The sequence below is a fragment of the Saccopteryx bilineata genome, chromosome 2, assembly GCF_036850765.1.
Source record: "Saccopteryx bilineata isolate mSacBil1 chromosome 2, mSacBil1_pri_phased_curated, whole genome shotgun sequence".
Lineage (NCBI taxonomy): Eukaryota > Metazoa > Chordata > Mammalia > Chiroptera > Emballonuridae > Saccopteryx > Saccopteryx bilineata.
The window spans coordinates 253,273,350-253,286,065 of record NC_089491.1 but is presented as its reverse complement, the minus strand read 5'-3'; the positions used below and the strand labels follow the sequence as shown (position 1 = coordinate 253,286,065).

The 12,716-nt window shown below is 47.4% G+C and overlaps 1 long non-coding RNA gene across 1 annotated transcript; it reads right to left on the bottom strand.

Moving 5' to 3' along the window:
- Positions 1 to 303: 303 nt before the first annotated feature.
- LOC136325536 (uncharacterized) lies at positions 304 to 12,373 on the bottom strand. Its single transcript, XR_010729271.1, has 3 exons — positions 12,289 to 12,373; positions 12,164 to 12,177; positions 304 to 361 (listed from the first exon to the last, which is right to left on the bottom strand). It is a non-coding gene; the product is annotated as an uncharacterized lncRNA (long non-coding RNA).
- Positions 12,374 to 12,716: the final 343 nt, after the last annotated feature.

The following is a 12,716-nucleotide window of genomic DNA, read 5'->3' as shown; positions in this document are numbered from 1 at the left end:
GGAGTGCTCCCCCACCTCTCAGGTGAGAGGGGTTCTTGTCTCACTTCCCCACCGGCCTGCAGCACTGTGCGAGCTCTGAGGCTGTTGTCATAGCACTCGCAGTAATAATCAGCCTCGTCTTCAGCCTGGAGCCCAGTGATGGTCAGCGTTGCCCTGTTACCAGACTTGGAGCCAGAGAATCAGTCGGGGACCCCGAGTAACAATCACTATCATCATAGATGAGGAGTTTGGGGGCTGTTCCTGGGAGCTGTTGGAACCATTGAACACCAGTATCACCAATGTTAGAGCTGCTCCCAGTGCAGGAGATGGTGACCCTCTGTCCCAGGGCCCCAGACACTGAGGGTGGCTGAGTCAGCACAGCCTGGATCCAGGATCCTGGAAGAGGGAGAGACACAGAGATGGTGATTCTGGGTCGAGAGACAAGAGGGGGAAGCAGAGCTTCACCAATTTCCCCAGGATCCCCTCTTCAGTCACTCTTCCCCCCCCTTTTTTTTTTCCTTCAGTCCTTCTTTCTAGTCACCTGAGCAGTGAGTGATGAAAGTGAGGAGAAGAGGGGACCAGGCCATGGTGAACATCATCACTGCGTCCTGCTGTCAGTGTCTTCACTGCTAAAGCAGGACTTCCTCCAGTCACTCCCTTCCCTTCTTTATAATCTGAGAGAGGGTGACCCACTCATGCAAATGAGAACTCCCAGCTACTTGATCCCTCCCTGGGCCCTGGGTCAGGTCCCTCTGCCTGAGGATGGCCATGGGTGTTTGCAGGGTGGGGCTGTGTGAGGCCTGTGGTTGGGAGGTCACAGCTGTGAGCCTGAGCAGAGAGCACTAGGCAGGGCCAGGAGGCTGGTCTCAGCTCTCATCACCCCAGATCCCTCAGCAACAAACCCCGAGTGCTGTCTAGTGTCCAGGCCCAGACACACCACTGTGTGACATGGTGACCAGACCCTTCAGAGAAAACTTCTTCCTTCCCACTGTTCTTCTCTCTGTCCCCTGTCTTAAGTTGAGGCCATGTGTCCCCTCTTGTTTCCTCCCCATCAACTCAGGGCAGTTTTTGCTCTACTCAGGGTCCTCAGGGTGAGTCTGACCACAACACCCTTGGCAGTTCAGTGGTCAGGACTGAGGTGGTGTTTCTTATGTAAACCCTCAGACCAGGATCACATCCAGAGCAGTGACCGGGCCATGGAGGCATGTCCCCTTTGCTGCAGGACAAAGGTTTCTCCCCTGATGGCTAGAGGTCTTCTTCCCTGTGAGTCCCCAGCAGAACTGAGGAGAAAGGGGCCCTTTTCTCTAGGGATGGGAAGGGTGTGGTGAGGAAGCCCTCACATGCATTTCTGGTGGGTGACACTGTGTACATATGCCTTTATTGTCTGTGAATGTCCCCACCTGCAGGAAGCCATAGCTCTCCTCATACCGTGAGTAGTGGGTCCTCCTGGGAGTCTATTCCCCAGCTCACAGTCAAAAGTTGGCAGGGTCATTACCAAATGACCTTGTGTGTACCATTTATCTAAGAGTAAAAAGGGCAAACAGAAATCCGTCCTTGGAGGATTGGGTGTTTACATATATTACACAAGTAACTTGATTAAAGAACAGCATGTGCCATTGCAGTTAATGGATGGACACTGACATCAGACAAATTGAGTCCAAATATACCCATTTTAAATTATTTAACAAACATCATTTGTGTGTGAATTTAATGCTGTGGTTGGCTACAGTAGGTGCTCTGTGTGTTAACTATTGCTTGTATGGAATTCTTCTTTTTTTTTTTTTTTTTATTTTTTTCATTTTTTTTTTTTTTTTTTTTTTTTTTTTAGAGAGGAGAGGGAGAGAGAGAGAGAGAGAGAGAGGAGAGACAGAGAGAGAGAAGGGGGGAGGAGCTAGAAGCATCAACTCCCATATGTGCCTTGACCAGGCAAGCCCAGGGTTTCGAACCGGCGACCTCAGCATTTCCAGGTCGACGCTTTATCCACTGCGCCACCACAGGTCAGGCCGGAATTCTTAACTATGTTTAAGAGAGATCAGCTCAGGACTTAGGGAAAAGTATGTAGTACTTGCAGATACTCAACATGATTAGGAAATAGGGAAATTCATATCGAGTCCTCAATGAGATACCACTGTATCCCCACTAGAATGACTCCACTTAAAATTGTACACAATCACCAATGCTGGTGAGCATGTGGAGAAGTAGAACCCTCACACAGCATTGGTGGAAATGTCAACATTTGAAGCCACTTTGGGAAACAGTCTGACAGTTGCTCAAAAAGTGTGTCTTATAACACAATGACCATGTGATCCAGCAGTTCCACTCCCAGGTAACTAACCAAGAAAAATAAATATAGGTGTGCCCACAAGAATATATACAAATATGTTCATGGCAGTCATATACTTAATTACTGAAAGGTGTAACACTCAAATGTCCATCACTGATGAACAGATGGACAAACTGTGCCATGTCCGTAGGATGGAGCATGATCCGGCTATAAAAAGAAAAGGGACACATCCCTCCACAGCATCAGTGCGTCCAGAGTCACCATGTGAAAGCACTAAATGAAGGCACCACGTGCACAGGCCCACATGTTATATGACTTAATGTGTGAACTGCACAGAAAGGTAAATTCCTAGAGATGGAAACAGATCAGTGGTTACTAACCGCTGGGTGGAGGGGGTGCGGAGTGACTGTTAATTTGTAAGTTGTCTCCTCTTTTACAAATGATGCAACTGTCAGATTCATCCACATACACTGATTCAGGAAGAATGATTGAACTCATTTGGTGCCAAGTGCAAATGCAAACACCCAATGTCAGGTGGTGTCTCCCCCTCACAACTATTTATTGGAGAAATTTACAAAAATGGGAACAGAAAAATTCATCGCTCTTTTACCTTCTCCTGAGCCTCCTGAGAAGGAGACAGGGTGGGAGTAGGGTCAGCAGGATAAATGTGTGGTTGTCCTTCTGGACAAGTACCCACACCTGAGATGCTGTGTCTTTAATAAGTGAAGTGGGTGAGAGGTCATGACATGAGACCTGGAGAGAAACTCAGCAGCGGGCTGTGAGGAGATGCGTGGCCATGATGGATCCATGTTCACGGCATCTGGAGATGCGAGGAGTTAGGTCACCAGGGGAGGCACAGATGGCAGTCCGACACAGCTCAGGGCAGGGCACCCTGAGAGAGACTGGAGTCACCTGCAGACGGCTGCTTCACTCTGAATAGGAAATGAACATGGTACAAGGGCTGACCCGGTACTAGGGACAGGAAAAGGGGGACAGGGACTATGCTCCTGATGACCATTTCCAGACACCCCCAGCCCTTCACCTGTGCAGAGAGAAGGATAAGGAGAGAGGACTCTGGGTCAGGGCTGCAGTGTCCCCAGAGTTGGGACCCTAAAGCTCCCCAAACCTTCATGATCCTCCTTCAAAGCTTTGTGGGGTGGATTACCTGATGTTCCTAAACTTTAAATGTTCCCAGCTTTTTGACATCTTGGCACGAGCTGAAGATCACCTATGAAGAAGAAAGGAGGTCTCATAGAACCTGCACAGCTGTGAGGAAGCTGACATTGGTGTCGCATGCGCACAAGGAAGTCACACATGGTCACGTCTCACTCTGGAAGACTTTTTTCCCCCTCAGCATCCCCGGAGCCACAGAGACCTGCTTCCTCTGAAACCTCAGGAGGGCCATGACAGTCCCCACAGACAGGCCACAGTGAGCAGATGTAGAGGGAAGGTGACAGAACTCTTAGTGCTGGTCCCTGAGGGATACACATGGGGCAATTGGACCCAGTGACTGACTGGAAACACTCAGATCATCCCCTTCTGTGAGTCAGACTTTGACCCTGGCTTGGGCATGGGAGAGAAAAAAGACCTCATCTTCACCACCATACCCAAGGGAGGTCACTGCCTTAAATCTGATGCATGCCTCTGTGGACATGATCAGGGTGAGAAGGTGTTAGTAACAAGTGAATGAATGTTTTGAATATGAAAAATGAGAAGACATTTGTGAACCCACGGCTATAAGGAAAAGAGTTGCTGACTGAAGAGGTGACAGTACATGTCACCCTGAGTTAGACTTGGTCCCAGGCAGAGCAAGGTTGTCAGTCCCAGGCAGGGAGAACACAGCGAGGTTTTAGTCTCACTTCCCTGTGACCCTGGAGCACTGTGTAAGTATTACTGTCCTCATGCCATATAACACAGTAATAGTCCGCCTCGTCCTCAGGCTGGAGCCCAGAGATGAGCTGGAGCCCCGCATTGGCTGAGGCGTCTTTGGATCCAGAAAAGCAGCTGGGGCCCCGGAGCTCTGGTGCTTATCTGAGTCCGATTTGTAGCATAGGAGATATCAAGGTGAGCTCCCTGACTGCTGCTGGAGCCAACGTATCCTGTGCCCACCCACACTGCAGCCACTGCTCAGGGTGCAGGTGAGTCTGGCTGATGCTCCAGGAGATGCAGAGAGGGAGGGCGGCTGAGTCAGCACAGGCTGGGACAGGGAACCTGCAGACACAGATGGAACATGGATCAAAACTGAAGGAAAGTTTATCAGAGTCTGAACCAAAGTGTCTGATACAGGTTGGATGGCTGCTGTGTGTCTGGGAGGACTGTCCCCACCTGTGCAGTGAGAGAGGAGCACGAGGAGGAGAGGGGTCCAGGCCATGGTGCTCACAGCCCTGAGCCCACAGTGGGGCTGGGCTGTCCCAGGCCTCCTTTTCTTCTTCCCCCTCTGCCAGAGGAGGGGCTGTCCATGCAAATGTGTGTCCCTCAGTGACCACCAGCCCCTCCCTGAGCCCTCTTGCTGAGAGCAGCTCTCACCCCACACTGAGGAGGATGGATGGTGACTTCACTCTCTAGGAAGCCCTGGGAGGAAGCACCTGCTGAGACCACACAAAGGTCCCTGCTCAGGGGACTCTGCCAGGACAGACAGGACACTCCTGCTGTGTCTCCATCAGTGAGCACAGGGCCCAGCCTTGAGACCCAAGTATATCTGAGTGAATTGTTCTCACTGAGCAGTGACATAGAGATCACAGAGCAAATCAACAGTGCTCCCTCCTCGTCATACTTGTAAAAATGGATGGAAAACACATAAACATATACAATGAATTTCTAATAAAAATAGATAAATATATACTTTTCTTGGAAGACACAATATTGGTTGTAAAAGAAATAAAGTAATTAAAAAGGGAAACTTTGTAGAGAAATAAAAAGTGTAGTAAAACAAATAGCAGAAATGCAGCCATTTTCAGAAGAAACCTCTACCAATCCTTCAGAGATTCAATAGTTCCAATTAAAATTCTTTATATATTATTTATATTTTCTATAACATTTAAATGTAAGTAGGATGCCATGACTTTTTTTATGATGTTGATAACACCTTACATATAAATTTTACAGAAAAGGTAATTACAGAAAATATTTAATATTACCTCAAGATTTAAAAATATTAATGGATAGCCCAATACCAGATAAATAATTTAAACACTTTAAAATGTGTAATTTATTCAAATTCTAAAAGTTTTATTTCATAGTAGAAAATATTGTTAATATAACACAACATATTAATATAGTAATAAATATGATCTTTTTGCCTTGATTGAGGCAGAAAAAGACTTTGAACAGATTTAACGCCACATCTTGAAAACAAATATAATATACAAATATACTCATTTATAATATGGTAATAACCAGTCTCTCACACACATACATAACTTGGTACTAAATGCAGCATCTTAGTTAATCAAATGGGAAGGAGCATTTCCACAAATATCAGGAACAGGCTAAGGTGACCTTTACCTCCATTAATATTCACACCATTCTGTAAGTATTAGACAATAAGATTAAACAAAAGAAATCTATATTTACGTCTCAGCTTTGAGGGACACATTCAAGTAGACATTCTTGAAGATGCAAATGGAATATATGGCCTTAGATAGTCTGGTGCTGCTGCAGATGGATGACAGTGACCTCCCTGTGACAAGTATTGGTGACAATTGGTGACAGAGGCATGATGGGTGCAACAAGAGGAGTGAGAGGTGACCTCGGCCTCTTCCCAGGGGAGAAGAGCATGTTGAGAGACCTGAAGCACAGCCCAGTCTGATGTCATAATCTGGCGTTCACTTGGGCTGCATGCATCACATTCACAGGGCTTCTGTCCCAGAGCCAGAATCCCCACACTGCAGAGGCTCCCAGTGCAGACGGGGGAAGCTTCTGCCCTAGGGACCAACACGAGACACAGAAGGTTGTAAATCTGGTGTCACAGGACCTGCTCCGTGTGGAACTGGGAGGTCAGATTCTGTCTGACCACAGATACTCCTTTCCAGAAATCTGACGAAGGCTCAGTATCTAAGGGACAAAAATGAAAAGACTCCAGGACATGGTGGAGACATGTCAAAGCTCTGTCTGCTGAGGTCCCACAGAAAAATATGACAACAAGGTGATTTTTATTTTAGAACAGACATTCCTAGCAGCCCATGTCTTTCTTGGAAATGCATTCTAGGTCCTCATTGTCTATCAGCTGCTATAGGCATCAGATTAGGCCAAGACCCTATAGAGAAAGATTATAGGTGACAGGAATTCAAAACCATGTGATGAGAGAGGTAGACCCAGGACCTCATGGGGTGATGAGGACATCAGAGAGCCAGGAAACTAAAAAATCATCGAGGACACAATTTACTCAACTGCCCAAGAGGAAGGAGAGTGAGTTGCCCACAGTCTGGCACTGTTGGCCACAGAGCCACATCCTCCACAAGGTGAGACGTGAATAAGGAATATATTCTCAGGAAGGGCAGAGCTGAGTGTGCACCAGGGCAGGGCCCTTCCTGGGGAATTAGACCAAAGGGCCAAGGGATCCCTCATGGAATCTCAGGTGATGTTCAGAATTCCCCCATGTCCTCTGAGAACAACAGGTGCATTATTTGGGGAGTAATAGGTCAGTTACACTAAAGAACAAGAATTCAAGTTTTTGGGTTCCCATGGAGAAGTAGAGAAGGTGACCCAGGAAAGAGTTGGAGAGGGAGGTCATCTATGGCAGAGAGAATGAACCCCCCTGCCTGTCTCTCATGGGTCCCACATGGAGCCCTCACCACCCAGAAGGCCTGTCTCTGCAGAACCCGGAGGTGTGCTGGAATGAGTGGCAGAGGACACAAGGAAGCTGAGAGGGCAGAGAACCTGCAAGAAGATTGGTCCAGTCACAATGCTGCCAGTCTCAGCTCAGAGCAGACTCCATGAGCTCAGACCCCTGGCCCCTGTCATCCACCTTATGCTTTTTAATTTGGAAAGCTCTTCCCTGCCTTTTATCAGTACTTTCCACAGGTTGCCTTCCCATCACAAGATCATTGTGCCTCCTGCCTCACCTGACATTTGTCACCAGGATGGGAAGTTCACTGTGCTGAGTAACTTAGCTGCTGCTGCTGCTGCTACTCCTGTCCTCACAGGGAGCAGGGACAGTCCTGGGACCCACACAGGGTGGTCTTGGTGGGCAGCGCCTCATGGCAGGTGAGGGTGAGAATGGGTCTCTGAGCTGCACTTGTGCAGCACGCAGTGTTCCCAGGGCTCTCACGTGGCTGCTCATTGCGCATGAACATGGAGCCCTGTGGGAGACCCTTACAACACTGCCTGCTGATGTCCACAGGAGAAGTAGGGACATTGAGTCACTCTCCATCTTTACCTTTATTTTTGTTAATGGAGTCAGTTTTTTCAAATATATTGCTGCCATTCCCCATGACAGTTTCTGGATGACTCTGGGCTGTGTGATGGCGCTAGTCACGTGGGGAAGGGAGAGAGGACCTGGGGTTCCCATAGGCGGAGGGAGACCAGCACCCGGGTTCTCCCCGGGGTTAGAGCAGCAACAGCTGCAGGAGACTCACCCACAGGTGACTTTTACTGCTCCCGGTCCCAGGTGAGCAATAACGTCTCCCACATGGGAGTGGAGTGTGGACCTCGGTCAGTATCTCACACTGTGAGACCCAGAAGGCCCCATGGAGCAGCAGAACCACAGCCCTGTGTTTTAATGCACAGCAGGCCCTTTAAGCAGAGTTGCAGTCTCAGGACTGTTTTCTGGCCTGTAGAGAGGAAGTCTGGGTTCACCAGGTGCACTTTCATAGGAGTGACCATAGCCTGGAGGATCCCCATTGGCGGCCTCATCCCCGTTTCTCCTGCCACACCCTGCAGGGACATCAGTGATCCCACCGTCATGAGTTCATGGTTTTCCATCTCCCTAGGGGTTTCAGGATGCTCTGCTAACAAATTATAAATTATCTATTTGTTGAATATGCACCAAATTATCTTCTTTGAGTAAGTCAGAGATCTCCTAAAGGATCACTAATTAATATTTGCCAACCTCAATTGACCACAAACAGAATAATGTTGGTGAGTAAATCTCCCATGCCATAGAAGAGACAAAATTACCTCCAGAATTGTTTTCCTAGAGAGTCTCTGTTTTCTGGTCCAAGAATTGATGTCCTTATAAAAATGGAGAGAATGTATCATTCTAGAGTGCCAGTGCTGACATTCTCTAAGTGACAGCTCTATGGCAGGGCTGCAGAATCTCAGAAGTGGGACCTAAGTGAGTGGAGCTGTCACCTGAAGCTGGCTGTTGTCACTACCAGTGAGGACCTAGTGAGAGGCCTGGCAGCACAGGCAGAGAGGTGGCCTCACTTCTCCAGGGATGAGGCACAGTGGTTACAGTGACATGGTGAGCGGCTTTATCGTTGGGTAGATCACAAGTGAGCACACAGCCCGAGTTGCTGAGGCGTCTCTGGACCCAGAGGAGCAGCCGGGAAACCAGCGCCCTGGCTCCCACTGAGCTGAGTGCAGGCTTAGAAGGTACTGGGAGGGGCTCTGGCGTCTGGTGGAGCCCGGTGACAACTGTTTCACCTGTGCCAGGAAATCTCTGCATCTTCTACTCAAATATTCTGTAAATCAAACACTTCTCTTAAGAAAAAAATAATAAATGAGAATACTTTAGACACCATATTGTGTCTATGTATGGCCAAAGGGAGACATTGAGAGTTCTGCCAAGTACAAGAATAAATAAAGAAAAAGAAAACAAAATCCTCCTCATAAAAATAATATAACAATGAATGAGGGAAAAAGTAGCCAACCGGTAGATCTGATTGACACAACAAAACCTAGTTTTCAAATGACAGAATAGAGCCACCACGCACTGAATCTGAATGGACATGGATAACGCACAAATACTCAACACAAGAAGTCATATGTGGAAACAATATTTAAAAATAAATAAGTGAATGTTAAACTCCATTGGAATTAGACAGTAGCATATTTTCCTCGTAACATATAATAATTGCCTCCATTTTGAAAAAATGAATAAAAATCAGTTTTTAAGAAAAAATAGGAAGTTATTATAGAACTGTTTGACAAATGCATTAGATGGTTAGCTCACAGAAAGCACTAACAAAACTTCCCAATTCAGAAAATTCTATTTGTTTGATTCATATGCATTATTTTCTTTCAAAATATTAAGAATAGAAAAATTTTCCCAGTTCTTAGAAAAAGCAGGGACATAGTGACATATACATCTGACAAAGTACAGAAAAATGAAAATTGCAAACCCATAATATAAAAGATTGATGGAAATTTTCAAAACAAAATATTAACTAAGCAATTCTATTATTAGATTAATAGAATGATGTATCAGCACCATAAGTGATTATTACAGTGTTTCAAGCTGGACTCCAAACTGATCACCCTTTAATATCATAGATCATATTTGTAGATCAACGTATAAACACATATTATCTCAATAGATCTGAATGAGCTTTTGAACAAATTTAAATAATTGTAGTAAAAAACACATACAGGTAGAAAAAGACAGATGCATTTACTCTCTCCACACCCATAACACTGAATTCGACAACCAGCATCTCAGCTGATAGGGTGGGAAGAGAATATTCTCACAAAGATCAGGAGCAAGCTAACATGACTTTAACTCCATTAGTATTCAACATAATTGTTCAAGTTTAGACAACGCAGTTAAACAAGAACAAATCAATGGTTAGACCTTAGTACTGATCGAAATGGACAGGGAGTCGTCCCAAGTCCCACATGTGTGACACAGCCCGAGGCACCTGGTGCCCCCACAGCAGTGACAGCAGAAACCTCCTGTGAGCGAGAAGGACAGGCCTTCATGGTGAAGACTAATGAGAGGATGACAGAGCTCTGGAACATCTGGAACTAGGTAAATGGCCAATGATAGGGGATGCCAGATTTCTCGTCAAAGTCCAGGTCAAGAAGACCACAGCCGGAACCCCCCTCAGGCCCTGAGCTTCAGTGCATAAAGTATGTCCGCAGGTGACAGGAAAATGGACCTTCTGTTTCCTTTGAGTTCCTTTGTCTAGGAATGGGCTGTGATGAGTGATCTGAGGACAGAAAGATGGAGGAGCCTTCACTCTTAGGTGCTGGCCCTGGATGAACCTGGACCCACGGTGGCAGCAACAGAGGCAGCAAGAGTCACAGGTTGACTATGAGAGGAGGGTGCAGGAGTGTCCCTCACTTGCAAGTGTGCAAGGGGCACTGGTGTCATTCCCCACTAGCCAGCAGCTCTGTGGACACACTGAGTCCACCTGCTGTCATAGCAGACACACTGAGAACCAGCTTCATTCGTAACCCTCAGCCCAGCGATAGACAAGGATGCCCACTTGTCACACTTGAGCCAGAGAACCAATCAGAGACCCTGTAGGACAATCTATATAATAGCTGAGGGCTATGGGGCTGTTCCTGGGAACTGTTGGTACCAGGACACATACTGGACACTATTGATGTGTCCTGACTCAGACACAGCTGAATATCTTGTCCCTGGTTCTGCCCTGACCCCTCATGAACTCTGTTCCCAGGGCAGCCTGCCCCATCATTCATGAATTTCTGCTCAATATGAGAAAATCACACAGTGGGTTGCTTCCAAGGACAGGTGTAGGGGCAGAATTTAAAGGACATGGACAGACTGTCTAGACAAGCTGAATGAAGTGGGTCTCAGGCCCCAGTACTTGGCCACACAAACCCAGGAAGCAGCTGCTGTTAGAAGAGCAGGGTCCGCTCAGGGAACCCCACTTCAAGAGGGACAGCTGGTTTTTATCTCACTTCCCCACAGGCCTGCAGCACGGTGCAACTGAGGAGCCACTGAGCCATTTCACCCCCAGGTGTTGTACCAAAGGCTACAGAATTAATATTAATATTTTAGGAGGCTTGGAGAACATTTTATAATTGGGTTAAGGTGTGCAGAGAAATTGTGAGACATAGTCTCTGTACTGTGTGATTGGCATAACCAGGATGGCTCTTGCCATTGTATTGTGAATGAAAAGGGAAGGAAAACATGGATTCCCTGACATTCCACCACACCTGTGGGGAAAGGGGTGAATGGCTAGCCAGGGGCAGGAAGGGAAAAGCCAAAATAAACCTTTTCTTATAACTATGAGCCATTTGCGGGCATTTGTTCCCACGGAAACTACCTCTCTTATGTAAATGCATGTGGTTAATACATCTGACTCTGGACAGAGAGATGGCAGATGAACACTAGAAAATATAGGAAGGCCTTTTAATATGTAAAGAGATATCTTTCTACCATTGTGTTGGCTTGTAAATTTTGTTTTTTCCAAAATGATGTATGGTTTGCAAATTGAACGTGGTCCTATCATGTTAAAGGACATATGACTATAACCAATAGTGGTAAGGGGCTCCTAATTGCAATTTTTGCTTCTGTACTTCCCACTTATAAAACTATAAAAACCAAATAGAACAAAGGGCCGGCGCGCTCTCCGTCAGATTTCTGTCGGAGTTCCTGCCGCTTGGCCAAGCTAGACAATAAAGCTTTAATGTGTAAACGACGGACCTTGTTCCTGTCTTCCATATTTCGGGTCCCTCCGAATTTGGATTAACACAACCACTGAGATCACTGTCCCATGCTGAGCAGTAATAATCAGCCTCAGCCTCAGCTTGGAGCCCAGTGATGGTCAGCATGGCTGAGCAGCCAGACTTGGAGCCAGAGAATCGATCAGGGACCCCTGGGTCACAATTGCTATCACCATAGATGCGGAGTTTGGGGGCTGTTCCTGGGAGCTGTTGGAACCATTGCACACTGTTACCATCCCCGATGTTGGAGCTGCTCCCAGTGCAGGAGATGGTGACCTTCTGTCCCAGGGCCCCAAACACTGAGGGCAGCTGAGTCAGCACAGCCTGGGCCCAGGATCCTGGAAGAGGGAGAGACACAGAGATGGTGATTCTGGGTCGGGAGGCAAGAGGAAGAAGCAGACCCCATGTGTCTTCCCAAGGTCCCTTCCCTTGTCCCCTTATCCAGTCACCTGTGCAGAGAGCAATGAGGGTGAGCAGGAGAGGGGACCAGGCCATGGTGGGAATCATCCCTGAGTCCTGTCTCTGTGGCCCCACAGCTGAAGCAGAGCTTCCCCTACATCTCTCCCTGCCCCTCTTCATGCTCTGCAAGAGGGAGGGGCCACTCATGCAAATCAGACCCCTCAGTTTTCTGATTCTCACTGGTCTCTGGGTCAGGCCTCTCTGTCTGAGATTGTCAGGGGGTGGGGACAGGGTTAGGGTGGCCTGGGCTCAAGGGATAGGGAGCTCACAGCTGTGAGTCCTGACAGGGGGCACAGGCAGTGCCAGGTGGCTGGTCCCAGCTCTCATTACCCACAGACATCTCAGGAACAGACCCTGTGTGCCCCCTGTTGGTCAGGCAGAGACACAGTATTGTGTGACATGGTGACCAGAGACATCT